The sequence below is a fragment of the Heterodontus francisci genome, chromosome 22 (assembly GCF_036365525.1).
Source record: "Heterodontus francisci isolate sHetFra1 chromosome 22, sHetFra1.hap1, whole genome shotgun sequence".
NCBI classification, from domain to species: domain Eukaryota; kingdom Metazoa; phylum Chordata; class Chondrichthyes; order Heterodontiformes; family Heterodontidae; genus Heterodontus; species Heterodontus francisci.
In genome coordinates, this window is record NC_090392.1 from 71283933 (window position 1) to 71305773 (window position 21841).

The 21841-nt window shown below is 41.0% G+C and overlaps 1 protein-coding gene across 4 annotated transcripts in view; it reads right to left on the reverse strand.

Moving 5' to 3' along the window:
* The window catches only part of sik2a (salt-inducible kinase 2a), a 131997-nt gene that overhangs the window by 105682 nt on the left and 4474 nt on the right, over positions 1-21841 (reverse strand). The window lies entirely within an intron of this gene.

Genomic DNA, 21841 nt, shown 5'->3' on the forward strand with positions numbered 1-21841 from the left:
GCTCAACTGTGATGCCCCGAGGTCAAACAATACACCAACATACACAGGTCAAGACTCTCGCATGAAGAAATGCCAACTGGATTAGGGAAAGGCTGGGAGAAGCAGAGAAGAGGAAGATCATTTGCCTTGGTCAGATCCCATCTTTGAGTACACTGTTCAATTCCAGACACCCATCAAAAAGGTTATCCTGTCCTTGGTGAGCACAGATTCACGATAACTAGGCTTAGAAGATTAAATTACGAGGACAGGTTGCATAAAAACCTGCCTTGCATTGCCTTGAGAATAGAAGATTAAGGGGCGATTTAAAGCAAGGCATTTAAAATGTTAGATGGGTAGCTATAGAGAAACTATTTTCTCTGATGTCAAGAATGAGGAAACATTATCTTAAAATTAGAGCTCGGCCATTCAGCAGTGAAATCAGGGAGCACTTTTTCCACACAAAGGGAAGTAGAAATCTGAAATTCTCTTGAAGAAAAGGTTACAGACAATTGAAGTATTCAAGATCAATCCAGTTTTGTTAGGGAAGACTAACAAGAGTTATTGAGCTGAGATCTAGATCAGCTGTGCACCAACTGAATGGACCGCTTCCATTCTCTTCCCCCATTAATTTACTTGTCTAGATGGTTCTCCAACAATGTAACTTCAATTTTTCAATTGAGTAGTTATTCCTGTTACTTAAAACCAGCGAAGCAACATTCCAGGATGTTTACCTTCAGCAGTTAACCTTCCACAGCTTCTCAGCCCGTCAAGATATAAAGATCCTACAAGTTTTAGTACACTTCGGAGAGATTTTCAACCAGCAATCCTTGCACTAGAGAGCCAGAGGTTGGCAATGTTTTATCTCTCAAACTCAGCTGCTTGACAAAGAATAAATGAGCTGTTCTTTAATTTCCCCAAGTGATGCAATCATTTACACAATCCTTCAGTAGAGATGAAGGCTGTATACCCTAGCATACAATAGATACTGTATAAAAAAAAACTTCAAAACGACCAAAAAGAAAATATTCTATTGCTTCAAACTAAAAGATAAGCAGTGATCTTACTGAATGACGCAGCAGGCAGGAGGGGCTGCAAGACCTAATTCCGCTCCGATTTCTTATGCTCTTATAAACTCACAAAGTAGCATCATGAAAGTACAAGTATAGAAGGTGGTCATTTTGGTCCATTGTGACTGTACCATAGATAGTGCTGGTGCAGCACTATACACTCGAATTGCATTTCTCTACTTTTCCCCTGTGCCCATTAATATTTTTCTTCCTCAAGTATTTATGTAATTTATTCTTAAATGTTTTACTTGACTCTTGTTTCAAAGCCCATTTGTGGTAATGGATTCAATTGTCTAATAATCATTTGTGTGAAAACATTTCTTACAAGTTCTCCCTCCGCAATATGGAAGGGTAAGATAGTATCTTAAATTAAATGACTGATGATGGATCTCTACCAGATACATTAACTCACCTTTCCTCAGTACAGCTGCTGATGCACCCATTATTCCTGGATGCTGAGGTCATAAGTCAAATTAATGTAGTAACTGTTTGCCTTAGTAACACATCCCATGAACACACTGCCATGGATTAACAAAAAGAGCACAGGCGATTTCAAACAAACCACTTTGACCTGGGCCAGATAATGTTTAGACACTAATGCTGCTATTATTTAAGTGAACAACCACAGACAGTACCCAATGACCCAAAAGGACTTGGGGTTGAGGTGGGGGAATGAATGGAGTCCATCACTTCTATTGCTTATCCATTCCATGGAAGTCACTATTCAAAAGATTCAAATAAACATTTTGAAAAAGTTACTTACACTCATCTCTTCCCCATATAAATCAAGCAAGACTGTAGAAAAATTCTAACTAATCTTACATCCTATGATATGGATCCTAGGCCAGCTGCCCTCCCTGACCGGTCACATCCATGGTCCCAGCAGCTCAGAAATCATACTCAAATATTTGCTCTTCACAGCCCCCAGTCCCATTCCTAACAAATACCCCTCCTATTCCATTTTAAAGCAGTCAGCTAGGTTCAGTCGGTTTCACTCTTGCATGAGTTGGAAGGCTGGAGTCTAATTTGCTTTGTTGATGGTGATGTCTTTCAGCTGAAATGCTAAAACCAATGTTCACTTGCCATTCTGATGGTTTAGGTGGTTTTGGAATATCCTGTGGTACTGTCAGAAGAGCACAGGAGTTTTGCTGGTGTCTAGACTAAACACTCCTCCCTTGGACAATAGCATTTTAAAAAAAACCCTCCGGATAACTGGTCACTCATTTCATTTGCTGTTTGCCAGGAAACAGAATTGCCTACAGAACAAGAATGACTACACTTCAAAAAGGTAATTTAATGGTAGCGAAGTGCTTTGAACAATTTGGTGACAAAGTGTCAAATAACTTGTGCATATCTGACACATGCTTGATCTGGGAATCTACATATATCCAGAAGTTAGAGGAGAGAGAGGGTGGGGAGGGGGCAGATTAATTACTTCTAATCTCTAGTCCAAATTAAATCACCTGCATCATCCATTTCACTCAGCATTTTAGAAATCGAAGTCACAGGGTCAATCCTCCAATCCATAATCCTAGGAAATCACATGCCAGCTCACAGGGTCCAGTCAGTGGAGCCCACCCCCAAAATCTGCTCCCTGTGGGCAAGGCTGCACATCAGGAGCACACACGAAAAATAATCAGGCCTTATATCACTTCTCCAACTTCAACAGATTCTGTTTGGAGAGTTTCCCATCACAATTTATTAGCTTAAAGTGGTCAAATTTATTGCTCACATCTGAACTCTCAATGTCATTATCAAAGTTGGCCCAGAACTGCACACAATATTCCAAATGTGTCCTTAATGGTGATCTGCACAAGGTTAGAACAATTTTTCAATTTATCATCAAATGCCCTTGGTATGCTTCCAGATTACGATATGGCCTTGTTGATAACAGTTTCATGTCAGCTGTAAACTTCCACTGAACTGTTAGCAATCCATTTTCTTTTCTACTTTTACAATGGGAGATATTTTAATCCTTTAACAATACACATTTATGTAGCAACTCTCACGTAAAAGCTTTCAGGGCACTTTACCCAAGGCAAAGAGGGACACCAACCAGAAGGGAAAGGAGTTAAGAGGATAGGGGTGCACATCAGGTACGGTCAAAAGAAACAGGCTTTCAAAAGGCATATGTGCAAGGTAACAAGACAAAGTGGTTTAGGAGGAGAGTTCCAGAGGGGCAGACACGATGACGGAAAGATTCATCTAGAATGGTTTAGCAATGGGCAAGTAGTAGAGTGGAGTCAAAGAAATGGAGGGTTCAGGCTAGAATATTGGGCTGAAGATTTTCCAAGCAGACTGGGCCAAGGTTCAGGAATCATCTGGAAATGATGAGCGTTTTAACTGAGGCACGAATGGAGAATTACGAGAGGCTTGTGGGGTTTTAATGTGGAAAGGACAAGGGTTACATAATGCCAGGTTAGCTGAAGTTTGTGAAGGGTAGAAGTGATTTGATTAGAGAACATTTGAGACCCCAGGATACCAATTGAGGGCTTGGGCAAAAAGCCTCCCTACCCCCCTTTGTGCTGCTGATTTTATTGAAGAACCAACTCCAATCTTCTAATAACATCCCACAAATCATTTTTACCTTTGCAGTATTAAAACTTTCCCTCAAGATATGAGCCAACACTAATTCTGATAATGGCCTGAGCCTATTTAGATTTGCTGAAAGCTGCTCCTTTTGAAAATTATGTGTTACAAAAAGTGATTCACTCCATCTACACTTTAGAAGTCAATCAAAACCTTTGAAAGGGGGTTGAGATTAATATTTCTGGCATTACTTGAAATTTGTTTTAGAGGTAGGCACAGAAGGAACTTAATGTTCTTTAAAATAAGAGACGAACAGGTGGTGAAGGAGATGAATCCAAAATGGAATAATTGGACTCTGGATTGATTGGGGTTGAAGCAATTTGGATATTCTTATGCCAAGTTTTAAATAATTCATTTTCTAAAATCTATTACAGACAAAATCAAATATTTCTTAAAGAAAGGACAATGAAAAATAAAATGTCTCCTCCCAAAAGCAGGGATCACATGGAAAGTGTTCAGTCAATGGCTTTTCTCCTATCCCCAGTTACAAAGAGAATAGATTTTGTTAAAACGGATTTGAATAGGTTTGTGCAATAGCCTGAACACATCTGCCCAAACTGATTGGCAAAAGAAGCAACGGCACCACGAGGAAAATCTTCTTTCCCGCAGCAAGTGGTTAGGATCTGGAAAGCACTGTCTTATGGAGTGTGATGGAGACCGATTCCATTGGGGCTTTCAAGAGGAAATTGGATAATTATCTAAAGTGAAAATATTTGTAGGGGAAAGGGTAGGGGAGTGGGACTAGTTAAATTGCTCGTGCAGAGAGCCAGTATGGACCCATCAGGCCAAATGGCCTCCTTCTGTGCTGTAACCATTCTATGATTCTATGAAATCACATTGGGCCAGAGATTAAATCAGGGCCCTGCTGCAGAGTATTCAAACTACTGGAAAACGTCAATTCCCTGGACATAAAATATTTTATGATGTTCGCTAAGATCACAAAGAAGTTTTCCTTTTCTATTAAAGCCATGAAACTAACTTAATAGAAATCACCATCAAAAGGCTATTTTCCAGCACTGTTTTCCCAAAAAAACAGAGTTGTATTTTACAAGGCACATCCTGGCATTGAACCTCCCCAGAGCTGTCAACACAAGAGAAAGCACTGGCAGGAATGACAAACTGGAAATGTGTTTAAATACACAGAGCTGTTTATTTTTTTTTTAAAAAAAGAGTGGTGTATACATCAAAAAAAAGACTCATTCTTAAACCTTGATTTTAAATGGTTGTCGGTCCTAATGATCCTGCATTTGGCAGATCTGTCTTCACCCCAGGGACCTCATTACACTTGTAATGCATTCCTTCAGCAACACAATCTAATTGTAAAATCCTTCTAGGATCTATTCCAGCAAGATGCAATACACTAATTCAGTTTTTTTAGGGTTAAGTGGAAAAAAATTCAAAAGGCTCATTCATTCATGGCTTTGAAAGTAAACCTCTACATCCTTATGGTTACATCAACTGATGCTTTTTCCTAACTGCATTATTGCAGCTTTAGTTGCAAAAATATCTGGTTACCTTGTCCCACAAGTAGTGGCACACAAGTCTTGGTTCACAGAACTCATCAGAAAAAAAATTCTGTACATGTTGGGAAGTAGCATAGGATTAGAAAAACAACACCGCGGACAATGATCATTACAGCAAATCCAGCCACAGTTTAAATGCCAGTTTTAGTCCTGTTTTCTGTGCAAAGGTTTTGTAGAAAACAGAAAATGCTTAGTTCTTGCTTGGCACAAAGAAAACCTGAAAGGGCCAATTCTTTTAGGCCCCTGCTGTCCGTTTCTTGCTCAGATCAAACTATTTGTTGAACTAGATGGTGCAATCATTTCTCAAGGACTTGAGATTCACGGACTGAACAACCTGCTCTGCCTTCTCTGCATTGAACTCAATATCCATCACATCAGGAGAGTTCCTCTTTTGCACTCATGATTTTCCCTCAGTCAAGTGGATCGAAAATAACAGCGTTCCAAATGCAGTAAATGAAAATCTTGACCATTATCTCCTTCTCTAATCCTTTCACAGGATCTCAAAAATTCCAAGTAGTTTTCAGTCTCTCCTTCTTCCTGGGATCTACAATCTTGTAAAACCTGAGCTCAGTGTCGCTAAACGACTACTTCTTGAATTATTCCATCTTGTCGTCTTCTCCTCTTTTGGATATTGGTGGTGTCCGTCCATCTGAATTTTATTTTTATTCGTTCATGGGATGTGGGCACCGCTGGCTAGGTCGGCACTTATTGCCCATCCCTAATTGCCCCGAGAAGGTGGTGGTGAGCTGACTTCTTGAACCGTTGCAGTCCATGTGGTGTAGATACACCGAGAGTGCTGTTAGGGAGGGAGTTCCAGGATTTTGACCCAGCAACAGTGAAGGAACAGTGATACAGTTCCAAGTCAGGATGGTATGTGGCTTGGAGGGGAACTTGCAGATGGCAGTGTTCCCACGCATCTGCTGCCCATGTCCTTCTAGATGGTAGACGTTGTGGGGTTGGAAGGAATTCCCAGCTTCTGACCTACTCTTGTAGCCACAGTACTTATATGGCTACTCCAGTTCAGTTTCTGGTAATATGGTGACCACCAGGATGTGTATAGTGGGGGATTCAGCAACGGCAATGCTGCTGAATGTCATGGGGAGATGGTTGGATTCTGTCTTAGTGGAGAAGGTCATTGCCTGGCACTTGTGCAGCACAAATAATACTTGCCACTTATCAGCCCAAGCCTGAATGTTGTCCAAGTATGGCTGCATATGGACACAGACTGCCTCAGTATTTGAGGAGTCGCAAATGGTGCTCAACATTGTGCAATCAGCAGCGAACATTCCCACCTCTGACCTTGTGATGGAGGGAAGGTCATTGATGAAGCAACTGAAGATGGTTGAGCCTAGGACATGACCCTGAGGAACTCCTGCAGTGATGTCCTGGAGCTGAAATGATTGGCCTCCAACAACCACAACCATCTTCCTTTGCGCTAGGTATGACTCCAACTAACAGAGTGTTTTGCCCCCACTTCCCATCGACTCCAGTTTTGCTAGGGCTCCTTAATGCCACACTTGGCCAAATGCTGCCTTGATGTCAAGGCCAGTCACTTTCACCTCACCTCTTGAGTTCAGCTCTTTTGTCCATGTTTGGACCAAGGCTGTAATGAGGTCAGGAGCTGAGTGGCCCTGGCGGAACCCAAACTGAGCGTCACTGAGCAGGTTATTGCTGAGTAAGTGCCACTTGATAGCACTGTCGATAACACCTTCCATCACTTTGTTGATCATCAATAGTAGACTGATGGAGTGGTAATTGGCCGGGTTAGATTTGTCCTGTTTCATGTGTACAGGACATACCTGGGCAATTTTCCACATTGTCGTGTAGATGCCAGTGTTGTAGCTGTACTGGAACAGCTTGGCTGGAGGCACATCCAGTTCTGCAGCACAAGTCTCGAGTGCTGGATTGTGACCAATGTAGGTTTCTTAATTTAAAAAAAAACTCAAGTACAGATTAGAACTGTCCAATGACCCTCACCAGTACAGGCATATGTGAAAATGTAACTAAAGAATGCAACATCTTGAAATTGAGAATGAGATGAGACTAATAAACCACAGAAACTTTTCTCTTGTGGTTTAGCAATGTCATTTCAAATCCTTAATGTGTGAGTGGCTTGCAATGCACTCCATACCATGTGTCATTCTCCAATTACACAAATGTTGGGCTGTGCCACATGAAGACATTCATTCTTCCATCATCTCATTGCAGAACCCAGCCCAGCTGTAACTTCCAAATAAACCCAAATTGTCTCCACCAGTGAAATACATTTTCCTACACTTTGGTTTCTAAGCAACAATCCCTCCTTTACTAACTCTCCCTCATGCAACCCAACTCGGCCCAACTGTCTTTATAAGAAAAAGTGCAATTACCTCACATCACGAGTACAACTGCGCTCAGCAACAGTCTACATACAAAACATACATTGCACACGTATGTCACACTTCAGATGTCCCACTTCAAAGCACCAAAAATATTTGAGAGCAAGAAAGGCAGTCATTTGGAGTCGAGTTTTTTGGGCTTGGAGTGGGGAATTTACAAGCACCAGCTAACCTACAAACATTCCTCACCAACAGCAATTACGATCCAATTGGCCTTCGGTTCAGGCGACTTATAACAATTAGACCTTCTGGCCTAAAAGAAATGGTCAGATAAAATGAAATAGTTCACTATGGGTTTCATATTCCTTGCGTTACAAATAAGTGTATGATCGGACTTACCCTGAGCAAGGCGACGGGAAAACAGTTGGTAACCCTATCTCCTGAGGCAACTGCAAGGATTAGCAGTAGAGTACTGAATCGAGGCAACAGCCTCATAAACCACCAGTACAAAATTTGTTAAGGAACAGTCTATCCTTGCAGTCTAATTTTGCACACGTGTAAAACCAAATACCATTTATTCACTAATGATTATACTATAAAATGTATATTTAAATGGCATTTTTCTATTTTTATTCCACAAGCCTGATATCTGCAACAAGGGACATGAATACATGGCCCAGTCCCAATGCTCTGACCAATGCTCCTGCAGACAATCTTGTGTACGACTCTCCTTCTGGGAGTTATCACAAGTTAATTCACATCATCAATACAGAGAAAACTATTTAGCTGGTTTCTTTGTCCTTCTCGTGACATTCCAGTGGAAATATGATTTTTGAAAATTTGAACTATAATAAATATCATCCTATAATTAATAGAGCTTAATACAGTGCATCATTTATAGGCACATTAATAAAGAAGTTACAGGGGCTGCAGTATGTGGTGGTTACATCTTTTACTCTTCGTTATACTTGCAGTGTAACTGGCTTTAACCTGTTCTCTTTAGTTACGTGTTTAACCAAAGCAAGATTAAAACGAACTTCCATTCGCAAAGTGCCTCATCTTTTGTGTCAGGAATCCCAAAGCACTGGACACATAATGAGTTACTTTCAAGTGTAGTCACTAGTATGTGGATAAAGGTAGCAGTTAATTTGCATAGCAAGATTCCACAATAATGTGAGATGCAGGATCAGATATGTTTATTGATGCAAGTTGAGGGGGGAAGTTGGCCAACACAACGAGTGTTACGACCACAGTAGAGACCGCTAACTTTAAAAACCATGAGATATGAACTCCCCAGACGGATAAAAGAATCACCTGACAAGATTTCACTTTTTAAGACTTTTACCACAGCAACTAAATTAAAACTCAACATTAACTAAACAGTACTCAGTAGGTAGCTAATACAGAGAAAGGTACTCCCCATTAACTTATTAAAACACATGAAAACCCAGACCACATTGATACATTACTCAGTGTTCTCAGCAAAAAAAAGGCATCTTTGCAGTAAAAAGTCCTAAACTCCTACAGTTACAATGGGTTGGATCTCCCAGTCGTTCTCAAAGCCAATGTCCTCTTCACTCACTGCTTTCAAGAATATTTGACCTGGACTTCTGTTAATAAAGCAAGCTCTAGTGACCCCATTGGTTTTTCCTCCTCCGTAAACCTCAACTTTCAAAGCTGATTTACGTCGCGGAGCCTTTTGCTGCATCGGTGCTCAAACAGCAGTTGTTTTGCCCTCTCTCTTTTGAGGCTGCACAACTGCCTGCTTGCTGGTCCTAAAGGTGTGAAAAGAAACCCGACCCCAGTCCGAATGCCGGAGCCGGAAGCCCAACACGACTCAGCCCAAACACAACACATGTCGTTGGATCCAGTCAGGGTCAGGTCGGGTAGAAGGCTTTTACATCAGTACATGGGTAAAGACCTGCTACCCAACCCAACTCCGACGGGTCCCAACATGTGTCAGGTTCGGGCCGGGTTATGTCGGACTTCCGGCTCCAGTATTCGGGCTCGGTCAGGTTTCCTTTGCACACCTTTAGCTGGTCCCTTCTTCCTTACAGCCTGCCAAACTTAGGAAAGCCTTCTGAATTTATCTAGAAAAAGTCAAAGAGTCATTTGCCTTTTACAATATTCAGAATCCATATGTCTGACCACAGCAAAACCACCTGGGCCTTTCTTTGTTTCCAGGTGTTAGCAAATGCAACTCAAATTTGCATTTTTAGAGCCCCTGGCTCCCTATTTACAATCCGAGAGGCCGGGAGAGCAAAATCCCTTGCCCTTCAGGTATTACAACCTTGCGCCCTGCTTTCAAAAGGGTCTTGATTTGGGTTCCTGGTACTCATGGTAACCAGGACCCCTGGCTTGTCTCTAGGCAGACTTGGACACGGTCGGAGGGTCAGCACCGAGGGAGCGCCGCGCTGTCGGAGGGTCAGCACCGAGGGAGCGCCGCGCTGTCGGAGGGTCAGCACCGAGGGAGCGCCGCGCTGTCGGGGTGAAGTCACATGTCTCCTCCAAATTCATTTTACACAGAATTAAAAGATCACAATTTGTAAAACATAACCATAGCACAAAGTCCAGTGTTCATAAGATTGGTCATGGAACCAGTTGGTATCAGACAGCATGGAGTACTTTAGTTTTTTGGCCAGTTTGAATTACTGTACCTTTCTACCAGTTGGACTGTTGTAGTTGGCTTAGTGCAATAAAGTGACCACTTTTGAATAATAGAAGACTTACATTCTTAAGACAATCATACAATAGATTTCATATTTCTCACTGGATCAAATCTGGTCATCCTCTTCCACTGAAATAAATTAAATAAACTCACATCTATTTGTATAAATAGGATGCACAAGTGGAATAGTGGATCTTCAATATTTACTTAAGTTGTATAATAGATATTCACAATCCATTTAGAAAGGTATCATCCCTGAATTATCAGCCCTCCTTTGCTTGCGGAATATGCTGGCTACGCATCTATTCCACGTATTAACTTTAAGCTCCTCATCTCCACCTTAAACCCTTCCGTGGATGTGCACCACCGCACCTCAGCATCCCTTTCAGCCACACATTCCTACACACCCTCTACCCCTATACCAGCCTACGCCTCATTCCTCACTCCACACAAGACAGCTCCTTCAGCTATTATGGAACTGCCTCCTCCATCACTTTTGCCCTGTCACTTCCTTCAGAAGCCTCTTTGGCAATGAATCCCACCACCAACACTTGCCCCCACTCACCTCTTTTTGCCCCTTTCTTCATCCTAGTTGGGATCAACTCTTGGTATACAGCACTCTAAAGCTGTCAGATGTCCGTACACATGAAAGCAATACAGAAATGCAAGTTGCTGCATCACAATTAAGGCATTTACCATTGAGTAGAACAAGTTTCCAAGAAATATTACTCTTCAGGGAGTGGTGCAGAAGTGACAAATGTTGCATTGATATAGTTGACAGGTTTCAAGGATTAGAGTATAATTCAGAAATCCACACTGGTTAATGATCAATCTGTGCTGCTTTCTGTAAAATGGGTCGTCATTTAGATAAACTATTGGTCATGCAAATAGAGCTAAATATTGTGCAATACATTCTCAGGAGTGAGTTTACTGAATAACTTACAAATAGAAATGTTCTTCACTTAGTAAATCATTAGTTTACCTGTTCATGCCACACATGAAAACTATTGGAAAATATGAATATACGAGCAAACCTCTGTGGAACTACTCATGGACATGCAGACAATACACTATTTTATGAAATGGGTAACATTCTATCGTAGAATGGATGCTGCATTGCTTATAAAATTCTTATCCTTGTTTACAAATTCTTCCATGGCCTCGGCCTCGTCCTCGCCCCATCTCTGTAACCTCTTCCATCCCTAGAATCTTCCAAAATCTCGGAGCTCCTCCAAATCTGGCCTCTTGTGCATCCCTGATTTTCATCACTTCACCATTGGTGAATGTGCCTTCAGCTGCCTGGGCCCCGAGCTCTAGAGCTCCCTCTCTAAACTTCTCTGCCTCTCTCTCTCTCTCCCACTTTAAGATGCTCATTAAAAACTACTTCCTTCACCAAGCTTTTGGTCATCTGTCCTAATATCATCTTTAATGGCTTGCTGTCGAATTGTGTTTGAAAGCAATCCCATGAAGGGATGTTTTATTACGTCAATGGCACTATATAAATGCAAGCTGTTATCTGCCAAAGTGTGGGTTTGCGGCTGTTTAAGGTTAGAGTCTAATCAGAATTAAACACCTGAGGGGTAATTTTGCAAGGTGCCACAGAGACAGGAATGCAGGTTGCTGCATCTTCCCTGTAGTTTTTGATGCCCATCTCATGGGACTACATGCTGAGAGCAGGGTCTTACTGAATTACCCTCCAGGTTCATACAGGTAATTAAAGGTTATTATTGTTAAGTAAATACTGCTTGGATTCATGCAGCTGTCAGTTAAGAGACTACAGACATCTTGGCTCTGGTACTGTTTTTCTAATGAGTTCCTTTGAACCTTTATACTCGCAATGCTAAATTGAAGGTGACGCTTGAAATGTGAGACAGGAAACATGCACTAGATTTGCCCTTTAAGTATTACATGGAATGAACTGCACAGAAACAGGCCATTCACTACAACAGGTCAATGCCCAATGTTTATGCTGCATACAGGCCTCCGCTCACCCCTCTTCATCTAACCCTATCTGCTTCACCTTCTATTGCTTTCTTCCTCATGTGATGATCTAGCTTTCCCTTGAATGCATCTATAAATGCATGTTTTGCTACTGCAGAAGCACTGTCAACGTACGTGCGCATCCATATACTCGTAACTTGAATCTGATGTGGGTCTGAATATTTCTGTCTGCCATGAGCCCTTTTCTGAATCACTAATGTCTGACGGATGGTCTCACTTGGCAAGCTGCAGGTTACTCAGCACTCAACATAGTCATTCTCAAATAGTAAAAAAAAATGCTCCCATTCGGTCACATATTCACCTCGAGTGGTTTCACTCTTGACAAGTATAGAGTTCACTGAACTCATGTACTGACTCATTTAGAAGCAAATTTAGCAGCTCTGAGGCAACTGTACAATAGCTCACTGAGCTAACGCAAAACAAAATCTCCCAAGTTTGTTCTTGGCCAGTACACTGAAATAAACCCTGGCTTGCCTCGTCAGTTCTGTAAATCAGATCACTTCCATAAAATGCAGTGAATAACTACACTTTCATGCAGATTTAGATGGCCTGCAAACCTGAGGGGTGTGGTTTTCATACTGATAGTGTTGTAAATGGCCGAGCTTGGTTGTGAGGTCTCCTGCAGTTGAAAAACCAAACACCCACTGTCAAGACTTCATATGAATAATAGCCCCTGCGTCACAGAATCAGAGGGCATCCAGTAGTCACTGAACTGTACCCCAACACCTTCTGGGAATGAAAGGCGAAAACAAAGGAAGTAAAACGGTCCTTTTTTTAAAAAAAATGACGACTAAAGTAGGATCAAATTCTGCAGCTGAATTAACAAGAACCTCATGTGTGAGAAAATGTGGAATACTTCTAATTCCCACAACACATGCATGGTACAAACAATTCCATGAATTATGGCACAATTACAATGTTTTTTGCTTCTCCCAGAGAATTACATGATTGCAAGGAGTGTGTAGGACGTGGGGGCGGGGGAAAGGGGCAGGGAAAAAGGAGAAACGATGTTTAGTCATGATGGTCTGGTCATTATGTTTGTGAGGCAGGCCTTACAGACCAGCTGGTCTTTTCCTGCTTTGTATGTTCATGCAAATTTAACAGCACAGCGATTGAGCGAGGCATTCAAGCACAGTGCACTCCTTAAATCTCATCCTGTCACTTGGAGTCCAGTGCACTTACAGCCTCTTTTTAATTAATTTAGCCAAAAAGCAGGGGGTGGGTGGATATCCTCTGAATAGCACATGAAGTACAATCTTCAAACCTGGGTTTTAAGAGTTAATTATCATTTCAATACACTTAGAAACTGGGAAATCTTGCCTAGATTTGACTGAAATATAAAAGGTATTTAGTACATTGTTTCTTGGTTTAAGGCAGCAATGCACGTGTCAGCTTTACTGTGCAACTGTCATGGATGTGCTACTCTATAAGTTGGCTCCTTTCCATACATAAAAAAAGTACATATTTTTGCATATTAATAGAAATGAATCTAACCACCAAAACCACTGCTGAATGAAATGTGCAATCTAGGTATTTTCCTGTACCTCAAGATACAACACTCACATCATCAAAACTAATTACTCCCATTCTGTGGCACTAAAAGAGGGGCACTAGTTTCTTCAGAAGTTTGTTAGTACATTTACGTCATTGGTTGAAATATCAAGCAGTATCTTTAGAAATCAGGAGACTCAGCATACATGGTGACATGACCTCCAACTATTAAAAGTTAGTAAAAGAAACCCACAAGATTATTTCGCTGAATACAAAAAGGAACACGTGCCAACTGTGCAACTTTGTCCCAGTGTTTTATGAGCCTTCACCAATCATTACTTAAGATAAAGGACTGACATTCTGGCAGAGGGAGAAGAAACAGAGACCTCAAAAAGATCAGCCAGCAAGATAAGTGCATTCCCCATAAAAAAAAGTGGGCTGTGACATTTACATATAATGCTCAAATTGACTTTTCTCCACCCAAGATAAGCAGATGGGAAATATTACATGAAGTTGCTGCTCAAGAGAAAGACTTTTCTCACTTAGTATGCCTCCAGTATTGGAGTGTTATACTCGGAGAGCAAAAGTTGCCAACAGTGCCAGCTCGAGGCGACTGCAATAACGCAACCCAACTAGAACCACTCACTCAGTTAGAAAAGGAAATAGCCACCACCTCAACTGGAATTGCTTATGTGTGCACCTACCGAATAGAGGCGGACAAACCATTATAAAATAAGCAGGGCAATATATTTCGCAGTTGTAACAGCCTAGTCACACAATTTCATTAGTATACTGAACTTTTTTGCAGTTGCAACTTTCTCTCTCTTTCTTCCCACCCACACCCCCACCCCAGATCTGTGACTGCAATGCAAACCTCACCATATAGGACTGAGAAGATGCAGCTACATACCTGGTAACACATCCTCGGGTAGAAATTTGTCTCAGGTGGTGGCGCAATATGGGTGGTATTGCATTGGCTGCCTGATCTTTCATTCCACTGCATGCAACGTAACTTATTATCAGGCATTGTGTATAATGGCCAGCCAATCCAATACCATCCGTTTTGTGCCACCGCCAATGTGAATTTCTACTTCCTTTCTTCCCACCGCCCGCCCATTACGTTGGCAGGACTTTCCTTTTGCAAAGAGCTGTTTTTCCACCCACCGCAAGTCTTTCCATGACATGTGCCATCCCCAAAGCAATGGGTGCCCTGCTCCCAAGCGTAGGCAAACACCACTGACATACTGGCTGCTAGGACGTGACTGATTGTGGACCGGGATGATTCTTGCCAGAGGGAAATTCTTCGTCTCTAAGGTAAGGCCAAGAGCAGGAATTCACTGTGTAAAAGGACTGCAGGCACACAGCTGTGGCCCTTGCATTCCACCATACACAAGGGGGCTGCACTTCATCACTCCATCCCTCTCTAGTTTTTCACTTTATCACCAAAGGCACTTTAAGCACCAGACATCACTTCTCCTTTTACATTTTCATCATTCCTGACGTTATGGGATCTACTTTGGATTACAAATTGAAACAAATAAAATAATCCATTGGTGACAATGAATTCCAAAAAGATCTCCATGCATTCCGTTAAACTGGATATTTTGGTGATTTATGAATCTACAAGATTCCCCAAACGTTCCCATTATATCTCAAAGGACAATTTACATTTTCATTCAAACAGCAAAACCAAAGGGCAGCTATGTATTCCATGGTCCCCTTATAAAAATAGATTACGACTGCTCTGGTTTATTTTATGACCAAAGCTTGTATTAAATCCCACTGTGCCCCTTCACACAAGTGTTATACCAGTCAGAAAATGTATCCCATGCTCTCCCTAATTTGGCTTTTCTTTCAGTTTCTAATATTGGCAAAATGGCCAACCAATAATTGCTCATATCTTTAAGTGCTTTTGAGCGGAATGCAAGTTGTTGTTGTTGCTGTTGTTGGAGTCTGGACTGTAAATATAGATCCCAATGTTAAATTACAAATCTTCAAGCTTTTGTAATTTTGACAAGTAATGGGTTCTGTGTTAAAAGCAAAATATTCAATATAGACACCAGCAATTCTATTGCCAACTGTAATCACTCGCATCCATACAATAAGTTGCTTATATCATCACAGGTTTGACTGTAGAATATACCTGACATTTCCTCTTCAGGCCAGTACATCAGCTGGAGGGATAAAGCTCCAATTGTTCAGTTAGAGGGAAACTTGCGTTTTTAAACTGCTTTATCAGGTCATCGAAATATCTGTGTTTCACACACTGAAATAGCTTTTTTCAACTGGAGTGCAGTGATTGTGATTATGTTGCTGGTAAAGGAAGTACCTAATGGAGCTGCACAGACTACGAAGATCACAGGGTCTTTCTGTCCCTGGTCTAGCTGATGTCAACCATAATGCTCTTGTTGACTTATGTTCAGGAGGGGGTAAAAAATAAATTGGGCACATCTATTCAGTAACCCCTACAGCAAAGTGTCCATCTGCGAACTTCAGGTGAGGCCACAGTCGGGCTTACGTGTGATAGCCCTGTGAATCAATAGTGCACTGAATGTCACTGCCTAGGCCATCACATGAAGAATGGGTACTCAAATTTGAAAGGTAGTGGAGGCCAATCTGTGCAGCACTATCATAGCATGAGGATGAAAGGTCATCAACCTGAAACGTTAACTCTGTTTCTCTCTCCACAGACACGGCCTGATCTGCTGAGTATTTCCAGCATTTTCTGGTTTTATCCCAGTACGAGACATTGGTCTTCAGTGAAAAAGGAGCAAATTGAAAGGAGAATGAAAAAAAACGGAACAGCAATTTTTTGTTTTAAATAGGATGAATTTTTGCCAACTTTTTCACTTCCAATACCGCACCAGAATGTTTTCAAAATTATAAAAAAGTTCTGAGAGGACAGAGAGAGAAATATTATCTCCACTAGTTGGCAAAAATCGATAACAAAAGGGACACAGAGTGAGACATATCCCTGGAAAAATAAAGGGGGAAGTTAAAAGTATTATTTTTCACATGGGTTAGTAGAGCATGCAATGTCTTACAAGTGACCACGGAGAAGAGGGTTATAGCATTTAAAAAGGAACTGGATATGTATATGAAAAGAAACATAAAAGGATACAGGGGTGAAGGACAAAGATATGGGACTAAAGGAGATAACTGCAGTTGAAGAGCTGGCACAGAAACCATGGGCCAAATTGCTACCTTTTCTGCTGAAATTTCTGTGATAATCAAGTCAGACATCATGACCAAGATCACTGAAAATCCACCAGCATAGATTTTTCTTGAAGAATGTAGCTTTTCCAAAACTAAAAATCCGCAATTGGACATTGACAGCCAAGATACCAAATCACAATCCAGTTCATTATTGCTGAGTCTTTGAGCATCCATACATTTACACTGAACACATCACCTGATTACATGAATCAATTTGAAGTGAAGGCTTAGGGCTGTAACTGCCCAGCAGCCTACAACGAAGTAGCTTGCTCATCACCAAGTCTCGACTCGCTGTCCACTTCATTCTGATAAGTGGTTCTGCGTTGGGCTGAATCGGTTCTATTTTGTCGCAGGGTTTACGTTGAACTGAACAATTATTCGTAGCTTGTCCTGCTCAAACCTCTCTCTGTTTCGCGAGCTGGTTCAAGTGAGAAAGGTTTAAGCTCAAGTTTCAGTTCCGTGGTTCGAGTTTGACCACCATCTTCTATCGGTTCACACAGACAACCACCATGATAAAAATCACACCTTGCAAAGCGAAAGCACAGAAATCTTGTCTGGAAGCATAAATGTTTGCAGCAAGAGAGAAAACAATAAGCCGGGGTTTGTAAGATAAAATCTGAACATTTCTTACCCGTGCTTTTTAAGAGCACAAAACAAGTATGGCATAAATCTGTAGGTTCACCATGGTGCAGTTCCTCTGCCATTAGGCAAGTTCAGGAAGTTTGTCAAAGTTCTAAACGGCAACACATTGAACTAAGCCTCAAGTTATGGTATAGATCGAAGTCAAATACACTTCCTGTATTCCTAATCCAATATGTAAAGCTTTGCTTTTTGTGAAAAAGTAATGGAATCACATAATGCAATACCCCCCACCCGGCAAGAGATAAAGCAGTAAAAAGAAAAACCCTGGGCCAAAATTTCTTCCGAGCTAATCCTGCCCCGCAGCAGTAATTTCATTAGAAGTGTAGCATAAACCCTATTTACTCATATAAATGGTGTTTCCTCAACACTTCTTGTGAAGTTGGGGCAGCAGAGCGGAAGCAGCTCCAAGGAAATTCCTTACACTGGAATCCCAAATAAAAAAAAACATTGAATTAAACCTATTCAGTCACTGCAAGTTACTTACCCTAATGATAACCCAATTTTAGTAAAACTGAAAGATAGATCGTAAAAGCAGTATCATAAAAGCAGAGTGTGCACTTTTGAAATATACACTGTACGACTAATGCGTATTTCTTTCTTCAGTTTATACTATGGTTAGTCAACAGAAAGTGACAGCATTAGGCACTCTCAGACCAGGAGCAGACAGGCAAGGTACTCTTCCTCCTATGTCGCAACAATATGATACGACCTGAAACTCTAAAGCATATACCCTACTGATGTCAAGTGACACTTCCGTTTCTCAAATCAGCCAACTTTGTGGCTTCTTAGTATAAGAATGCCAATTAGTAGAAGTAGCCGTGTGTTGTGGATTCATAACCAAACTGGACTGAGAATAGTCAAACATTTTAATTTAGAACCCAGCCAAGTAAGCACAGACAGGACAGTTCCATCCTATTAGTTTGGGTTCAAGTTCCATTCCAGAGACTTAAACATAATAATCTAGGCCGAAACTCCAGTTCAGCACTGAGTGAGTGCTGCACTGTCAAAGGTGCCATCTTTGAGAAGAGAAATTAAAACCCATCTGCCCTCTCAGGTAGATGTAAAAGATCCCAGGGCAATATTTTGAAGAGGAGCGGGGAATTCTCCCTTCTGTCCTGGCCAATGTTTATCTCTTAATCAAGATCACTGAAAAAGATTATCCGGTCATGACCACATTGCTGTCGGTGGGAGCTTGCTGTGTACAAATTGGCTGCTGTATTACACTCAAAGCACCAACGCAGACTGGACTGTGGTACTACTGAGAGTGGCAACTTTCTAGACCCCATCACAAGTAACTAATCTTTACTCAAGAGGAGGACTGAAGAATTTGCCAATTTTTTTCCCCTTTATTGGCCCTGGGTTTTTCTGCTTTTTGACTCTCCTAGGAACTTACATACCTGAGGACCTTGGTGAGACCACATCTAGAGTACTATGTACAGTTTTGGTCTCCTTATTTGAAAAAGGATAGAATTGCATTAGAAGCAGTTCAACTAATTCCAGGGATGAACGGCTTATCTAATGATGAAAGGTTGAACAGGTTGGGCCTATACCCATTGGAGTTGAGAAGAATGAGAGGTGATCTTGTTGAAACATACAAGATACTGAGGGGACTTGATAGAGTGATTGGGAGGATATTTCCTCTTGTGGGGGAGACTAGAACTAGGGGAACAGTTTAAGAATAAGAGGTCTCCCTTTTAAGATGGAGATGAGGAGAATTTTTTTCCCTCAAAGCGTTGTTAGTCTCTTCCCCAAAATGTAGTGGAGACTGGGTCATTGAATTTATTCAAGACAGGGTTCGATAGATTTTTGATAGACAAGGGAGTCAAGGGGTTATGGGGGGCAGACAGGAAAGTGGGATTGAAGCCACAACCAGATCAGCCATGATCTTATCGAATGGTGGAGCAGGCTCGAAGGGCCAAATGACCTCCTCCTACTCCTAATTGTTATGTTCCTAGGAGGGTTAGGAAGGGTCTAGTCATGATACTCCAGGTATCGTGAGTACGGTGCAGCCTTGATGAAGAGAAGCATCAATCAGATATCAGTTTTTTTTTTAAATCGGCGTAAGTTCTTTATTCCTACAATCAATTCACAGAAAAATTAAGTAATTTAAACGATTATAGAGAAATGTATTCCTATCCTTGGTGATAATGCCAGGCCATCTCCTCCAATACTACTGCATCATTAGTCACTCCTCCCATTATGGCGATACACACACAGGCAAACAATCCCCCATTTCATTGTAATACCGATTTCAAATAACCATCAAGCACTAATTTGATTACAATCTTGCTTTTGCTTATATTACAAAACCCTGCAGATTAGGAGTCTCAACATTCAAGTATTTTGAATAGTCTTAGGCCAAAAATAAAAATTACACTAATATATGATAGGCAGTTAGCAGTAAGTTATCAGACCAATTCAAACATTATCTGTAAACTCAGTGATTTTTTTGTGTACAGTATTTATAATGAATACACATTCATTTCCTACACAGAAGCCCACCAGTTCTGTTTGCATGACAGGAGACAGTACGAGCATGGTTAAAAAGGAATAAAGCTGATGGTGATATTTGAACTCGTTACTTTATACTTGAAGTAGTTACTTTATTCAACACACTAAACTTCAGGTCAGTGATAGATGAACGAAAATTACTCTGATTAATGACAGATTCTTTAAAACCTGTAGCTCTTTGCATGATTGATAGCCTCACATTTACAAATCTGGATAGAGTTCCTTCAGCATATAAGTCATAAACAACTTTGTAACTCACTTCTACCCATGTACCAAACATTTCAACCAGGGAACCTACTATAATTCAATATAACATAACATTTAAACTACTAAACAGGTACAAAAGTGCTGTATGGAACTGCACAAGTAGCAATGAAGGCAACATGTAACTGAGCCACAGACAAGGTTTGATTCCCAGCTTGTACTGATGTAGCTGATCTCAGGCAGAATGACCATAGGGATGTTTTAATTGGCCTTACTACCACAGTATCCTGGAGTGGGAAAGGATATAATCCAGGAACCTTGCTCTCGTTTGTTCGCCAGTAATCTCTGCTGGAAAATACATGCAAGATCAAATTCAACAGTAGGTCTCCCCATGATCCAACATCAGGGCCATCTGGAATAGGTACCAGAGAATGACCAGTGCCCCAGTAAGAGTCGACATCTTTAGCAAAGAAAACTACCAAAAGAAGTGCAATTCAGCATTAAAATGAAGCTACTGAAGCATTTAGAACCCAGACAGTATTATGCAAATAAAAAAGGGAGACAAGATCAGAATAGATAGCCGTTGAAGAGACAGCATGTCGCAGGTATAAATGGTCTCCTTCTGTGCTGCAGTTTCCATTCTACATTTTCCTCTGTAGGAATATGTTCTCCAGATCCTCCTCCTCAAAGACTGAATTTACCAAACTTCAAAAAAAATCTTCAATTCAGTCAGCATACTGTTTCTGTAAAGGGTAGTACAGGTTTGAGCCTCACTTCTGAAGTGTATGTCATTGGTGCTGACCATCTAACACAGGAGCCTCACTAGATTTATCACAGCCTCTATACACACTCCTTATTTCATTAGTGTGCATTTCATATAAGGTACAACCTGAGTGTGAATTTTAATCTGTGATTTTGGAGCAACAGGATTCTAAACAACAATCATGGGAACGGTGCTGAAATTGTTTTGTTTTATTTGCAAGCACATGTTAAATAAGTCATAATGGGAACAGATGGCTTCTGAAAAATTAAACCCCTCTTGTCCCCATGGTTTCAAAAAGGCTCAGTGATGTTTGTGTATATTCCAAACTAGTTCCATCAAACGCAAGTTAAAACACAAAACTAAAATCTATATGCATTCACTAATCAACCAATGAGACATGAGGAAATCTGATTTATCCCGTCTCTAATGCACAGCAACTCGGGAGCTCCAGGTATATCGCATATTTATGCGTTGACCCATCCGCTATTTAAAAAGTATTCCTAAATCACACTGCACACGCACTGACAATAGGGTCCAGTAAACGGCTCTGGCGTTGTATTGCATTGTATTCTGTGCAGTTGCCTCCCAAACGGCCTGTTTGCTAATGCATAAAACTGACTTTTAAAAAATGATGTTTCTTTTTTCTCCTGATGCTTTGAGGGTTGCACATGTTACCTTTTGATATGTTTTACTGATGGGTAAAATTATTTGGAGCAATTGGCCATCCTTCTATCACAAGCTTGCCACGTGTTTGAACTATAACCCACCACAAACGGAACATGGCTAAATGCAAGTCTTATTTAAATATTGACATACCCCTCTCCCCCACTCCGACAGATATACGGAATTACCCGTAGGATACGGGATTA